Here is a 6,000-nt window from a genome sequence, read left to right on the forward strand (position 1 = left end):
GCCGGTACCCACGAACAGCCCCATCAGCCTCCCGGCACGCCACGTCCAGGGAGCTCCCGGCTGCTGGGTTAACTGGCAGTGGTCCGTGTCCAGCTGGGTTCCTTGCAGCCACCACCGGAGCGCTCCAGGGTTTACAACCAGCTTTTTATGGTCTCAACACTTGAAGCTTCCACCGGAGGAAAAAAACAGAGCAGATGGTGCCTGGGCTGGGAGCAACTCACCTTTGACGTCTTCAGAAAGCGCGGCCTGGCCAAAGGCCACTAGCCGTGCCGAATAACCCGAGCACCTACGTGTCTGTCCTTTCCTGCTATTATCCTGGCTCTTCTTGCGCCAGCCGGATCAGGAGGGCTCTGCCACCGGTGCTGACACTCTGGAGCTGAATACGCATCATATTAAAAACCCATTCATGTTACATCCCAGTGGTCAAGTGCAGGAATAGTCTTACGTTGAGCTTGACTACATTACTTAACTTGCCTACCAAAATAATTTGTCCTTCTTATCACTAGAATAAGGACAGATCTTACTAAACACTCCACTTACAGCTAAATGTGTTTTTCAGATGTGGTATAAATGATGGCAGTTGGGAGGCAGCACTTTTTTTTAAATACTTGATCATGTAATTTAGTTGGAAGAAAAAAAAAGTACACGTTTTATTTTCCTACCTTCTCCTGAACCCCTTCAGGCTGTGATATCATATGTGTAAATTCAAATTAACACTTCTCCCATCTGGATTTCTGTATAAGTAAATTGGAGGCTTGGAGTTTTTCTTTTTAGAATAAATGCTTTTGAGAAACTACCATGTTTGAAGAGCAACGGGTTGGGTGGCTGACCATGCTAGTGCCTGACTAGGAAAACCACACACAGGTCTGAGATTATTTTGTCAAGTTTTTTTCATGTTTAGACTCTATAGGCAGAGGGGAGATTGGTATCTTTGTAGGCAGGGCACGTTAGCTGATACGTGTTTTTGTGCAGCTTTGTTAAGTCCTTATTTTTACCATAGGCATGACCTCCTAACTCTACCTTTGCGCTTTTTTTTTCAGCCGGTCCCCTGTGCAGCTGGGCACCGCCGCCTGTTAGCAGCTTTACCTCCTGTCCCTGGGGCACCCCGTCCTGTGGGCAAGCGCCTGGCTGCTCCTGCCCCCCCCCTCACTCAAATCTCCTCCGAGAGGCAGGAGGGCAAGGGGTAGGTACGAAGGCTTCGCTGCTTTGGGGCTTAAGGGAAAACCGAAACCTCTCAGGACACCCACTGCATCTGTAACTGGGTCAGAGAAGAGCATCACCCCGGGCCCGGGCTGCTTGGCTGTGCGGGTGTCCTCCTTGTGAGAGCTGGCACCTCCGCCTGCCCCCCGCACCCTGAGCCCGGGGGAGGGCGTGGGATCCGCCTGCACATGCTCCAGCCAGCTACAGAAAGGCTAAGGCTGCGAAATCCTCAAAACCAAAAGTGCCTGTAGGCAGCACCGGCCCCCGTTTCTCTCTGCCCCGCTTTTGTCTGCAGCCTCCCCCGGCTCGTCCTTCCCCCGCAGCGGGGCAGAAACCCTGCTCCGCCGTTCCCAAGCAGATGCCCTGCCAGAAACCCACCAACTAACAGAAACAGCTGCTCTTCAGCCTCCTCCTCACCCTCGCAGGTGTGTCAAGGAGGCTCCTCCATGCAGGCAAGTGAGGAGGAAGCACCCCCTGGGCTCCGGGTCCCCTGTCCCCCTCCCTTTCCCCCCCGGGTGCCGGCATTAGGGGCAGGAAGCAGCAGTCGCTCAGCAAATTTGCCTCGGCTCCTTTCGGCTGGCTCAGAGGAAGAAAAGCCTCGGAAGTCAACTGGCACAGCTTGAAAGCAAATCCCACCGCCCCCGCCAGCCCTCCAGATTCGAACGCCTGTTCCCAAACCCGACGAGCCCCGCAGCATTAAGCTGCGATTGCTTCTCCTCCACTTCAGGCACCAGCAGCCCCGCAGCGGACCCCCGGCCTGCCCACCCACGGCTGAGGGGAGAGCTGGGCTTCCTGGGACTGTCCTGAAGCACGGACGTGGGCAGCTGGAGGAGATGCTGCTGGTTGTGCCGGGTGGTCAGCGTGCGGCGTGCTGGGGTTTCAGCGGGAGGGTAAGGGGTGGGGGGGGGGAACGTGCTGGGCCGCCTTCGCTGACGTGACCGCAGCTTTTTGAAAACGAGCTTGTGCCCCAAAAGCCAAGACATCTCAGATGCCGTTTTTCAGCGTGCTGCCGGCTGGCGCGGCAGCTCCGCGGGAAGCCACGCACGCCCCAGAGAGCAGCCAGAAACCCGGGGCACGGTGCTGCGCCCCTCGGCCCCCGGAGGTGCAGCTGCGGGTGGTGGGTTAGGCAGCAGGACGGACCCGCCGGCTTTCGGGGACTCCCCTTTCCCCCGTGCCCAACCTGTGGTAGCCCTGCACACTTCACTGCCACGCTGCAGTGCCGTTCCTCGCTCCCAGCTAAAAGTTGTTCCCTGACCAGAACTGGTGCCAGGACCCTCCCAGTCTGAGCCAGCGTCATCGCGCCGGTGGGAATCCAGTCTCACCTCCTCGATGCTCAATAAATCAGATGCGGCCGCCTATGGATGGCTGCCGTTCCTCTTGCTCCCCATGCGCCTGGAAAGGCTCCTTCAGGTGTCCCTCACTGGCTGGGCTGTCACACCCCGATGTCACGCAGCCCGCGTGTCCCCCCCGTGCCCAGGGACAGTGCGGTGTCCCCTCGGCAGAGCAAACCCTCCGGGCACCTGCAGAACGTGCAGACCCCAAGGTCTTGCCTACTGGCGTGCGATTCGGAAATAATAATACGGATGCCACACACAGTGGGAGGGGACTGTCCTGGGTTGAGTGAGTGGTGGAGTTTTCTGGTGGCAGGGGAGGGGGCTATCGGGGCGGCCCCCTGTGAGAAGCTTCTCGAAGCTCCCCCAGCTCCACGTCAGCTCCACTTCTGTTTGGGAAATTGAGCCAATCGGCTGCGCCTCTGCGATAACGTATTTAAGAAGGGACGTGGTGACGGGCAGTGGGACTGGTGAGGAGGAGTTGCTGCAGCTGCGTGAACACCAAGGTCAGTGGGGGAATGGAGGAAGAAAGGAGGGGGGAGGGGTGCCGGAGCAGAGACCCCCCTGTATCCTGTGGGGAGACGGCAGGGCGGCCCCCCCTGCCACCCATGGAGATCTGCGGTGGAGCAGACATTGATTTGTGGCCTGTTGTTCCTGCTCGACTGATCAAGGTTCTGTGCCCGAAGAAGGCCGGGGTCTCATGGGAAAAGGCAGCCCCACTGCTGTAATTCAGCGCTGGGAGGATTGCAGCATGCGGGGGAGTCCCACGCCGGAGCAGCTCGGGAAGGGCTGCAGCCGTGGGAGGGAATCCAGTCGGAGGAAGTTAGTGACCCATGACGGAGCAGTGTGGGGAACGCTGCGGCCCATGGGAGGAATTCAAGTCGGAGAAAGTTTGTGGAGGACTGTCTCCTGTGAGAGGGGGACCACGATGGAGCAGGGGGGAACAAGTTTTGGACACTCCCCTCACCGAAGATGAAGGAAGTGGCAGCACTGACTGCACCCCCCATTCCCTGCCCCTGCGCCCCTGGGGGAGGAGGTAGAGATATCGGGAGCAGAGCTGAGCCCGGGAAGAAGGGAGGGGTGGGGGGAAGGTGTTCTCAAGATGTGGCAATGCTTCTCACTGTCCTACTCTGTTATGTGTTGTTAGTGTCTGTAATAAATGTATGTTCTTTTTTTTCTTCCCCTAACGAGTCTGCCTTTTGCTCATGGTCATAAAAGGGGGATTTTCCCCCATCCCAGTCCTATCTTGAACCCCGAGCCTGGCTCTCTGTCCCTTCTCATTGCCGGAGGGGAAGGGAGAGAGAGCTGCTGCATTGTGGTTGGCTGCCAATCAGGCCTAAACCACGACAGGGACGAAGCCTTTTCACAATGCTATCACTACCTGTAGAACATATAGGTTCCAGCGTGTTTCTATACGTTATGCAAGTAGCCTTTTTTCTCCCAAAACAAAGTCCCCGGAGAAGCTGAAGCTGATTGGTTTCTGTCTCAAGGGGTGATCCCCTTTCCTCCCACCCCCTGCTTTTCCCTCACAGCCCTCCTTCTCACCTTGAACTGTTGGTTGGTCTCAGTGTCCACAGGGCCCTTCACGTTAATCCACTCAGCTGACATGATTCCCCTCATCCACATGAGCTTCCTGTGGCCATTCACGTGAAAATCATGATTTACTCTGTATAATTTTTCCTCTGCGCTGAATACAGCAGGGCCTGAGGAGCAGGCTGGGCATGTGGAGAAGACAAGGGATGAGGGGAAGGGAATGGGACATCTTCCTGTTGCTGGCAGAGATCAGCTCAGTTGCATCACTTCCCTTCCTCTAAGGAAAGATTTTCTAGAGAAGCAGCCTTGTGCTTTTTTTTTTTTTTTTTTTTTTTTTTTTTTTAAACATTAGAAGACCAGCTTACCAGACACCTTGTCTCTTTTCCTTCAGATTCGATGCTTTCCTTCAGGAAACGCTCTTGCTCTACCAGAAAGGCTGGGCTTGATGCAGGAGTGACTAAAGAAATCCTATGGCTTGTGTTGCAGAGAAGCCAGGTTAGAGGCATTAGGTGGTTATTGCCAGTTTAGCCAACCAAGGGCACCAGGCATGGGTGTAACTCTTCTGTATGTGTTAAATACTCTGCCAAAGCCAGACCCTCGTGTCCTGCTCATGCTCCGCTGCTGCACACTCTCACTGCCAACAGAAACATTTGCTGTTTTTCTTGGATTCAGGTAAGTCTTTCTCCAATTACTCAAGAATATCTTGAACTTCTTGAAGGATGTGTTATCATCAGCACTCCAGCCTTGTCAACTGTGTATCCAGCAGGCCCCTGTCTCTGACTCACTCTTCCATTTTTGTCAAGAGGAGCTGAGGCACCAAATGTTGAGTGCTGAATTTATTGCTTATCATGTGTAGTTACTGTGCTTCGTACTCGGAGAAGCCTGAATCCCTGGGGTTAGAAACACTTAGAGGCACCTTTAAAAAAAAAAAAAACAACAAAACAATCAAGCCCATCAACAATTTATCTATGTTTGTTAATACAATGGAACTTGATCCAAAATAGGGTACAGTGAAAAGACCATATGTCTTCAAAAGAATTTCCTCTGGACCACACACATAAATGTAAATTTAACAGATTATTTGATTAAAGGAGTTGAGATTCTGCACTTAATTTATTCCTGGCCTACTGCACGTTTCATCGCATGCAAATGTTCATTTTTTTTCCTAGGAACAAAGGGAAAGGTTTTTGCTCTGCTGTTCTATTCACTATCTCCTTAAGAAAGTTGAAAAACCATTTTGACTTTGCTGGGGCTTTGAATCAGGTTACACGAATCTGCTGGTTTTATTGGGCAAATTGGGCGTCGCAGTAATTTAAAACACCTAGCGAAGTTGCTTTTTTTTGCCTTGCTCCCATCGAGTGCTGCTCATACGATCCATTATGGCATATATAATGCTCAGGTCTGACCTGGTGACATCCTGGCTGTAGGTACAGCACTGTTTGACTCTGGCTCTTGCTCTGGGGAAGGTGACCGCAATGCATTCAGGAGCAGGGTACCCGTGCCAGAGCTAGCTGAAAAACAAGCAGAGAGGTGGGACGGATCAAGTTCACGGCATAAGTAAATACTCTAACAAATCATCAAGAGACTAACTGGATGGCCACAAAGAGATTTTTGTCAAGGGTTTTATACAGCTAAAATCAATTCATTCACTTCATCTGTTTTGAACATACTGGGGATGCAGCTAAAGATGTCACAAATGGTTAGAGTTGCCTGGAAACCTTCAAGGTGTCAATTGACCATATTTTTAGGCGCAGGAATGTTACATGGACACACCACAATTTCACCAGTGATTTCTTTAAAAAACGAATGGAGTCAGAAATCTACAAGGGAATAAAAATATCAGGAGAGTGAAGCTGAGTTGAAGCAGGGTAACTCAAAATCAATATTTTGCTTTTAAACTCTTAAGGGGAGGCCCAGGAGGGCTGCACTCATTTTG

The sequence above is a fragment of the Tyto alba genome, unplaced genomic scaffold, assembly GCF_018691265.1.
Source record: "Tyto alba isolate M040663 unplaced genomic scaffold, T.alba_DEE_v4.0 Super-Scaffold_46, whole genome shotgun sequence".
Lineage (NCBI taxonomy): Eukaryota > Metazoa > Chordata > Aves > Strigiformes > Tytonidae > Tyto > Tyto alba.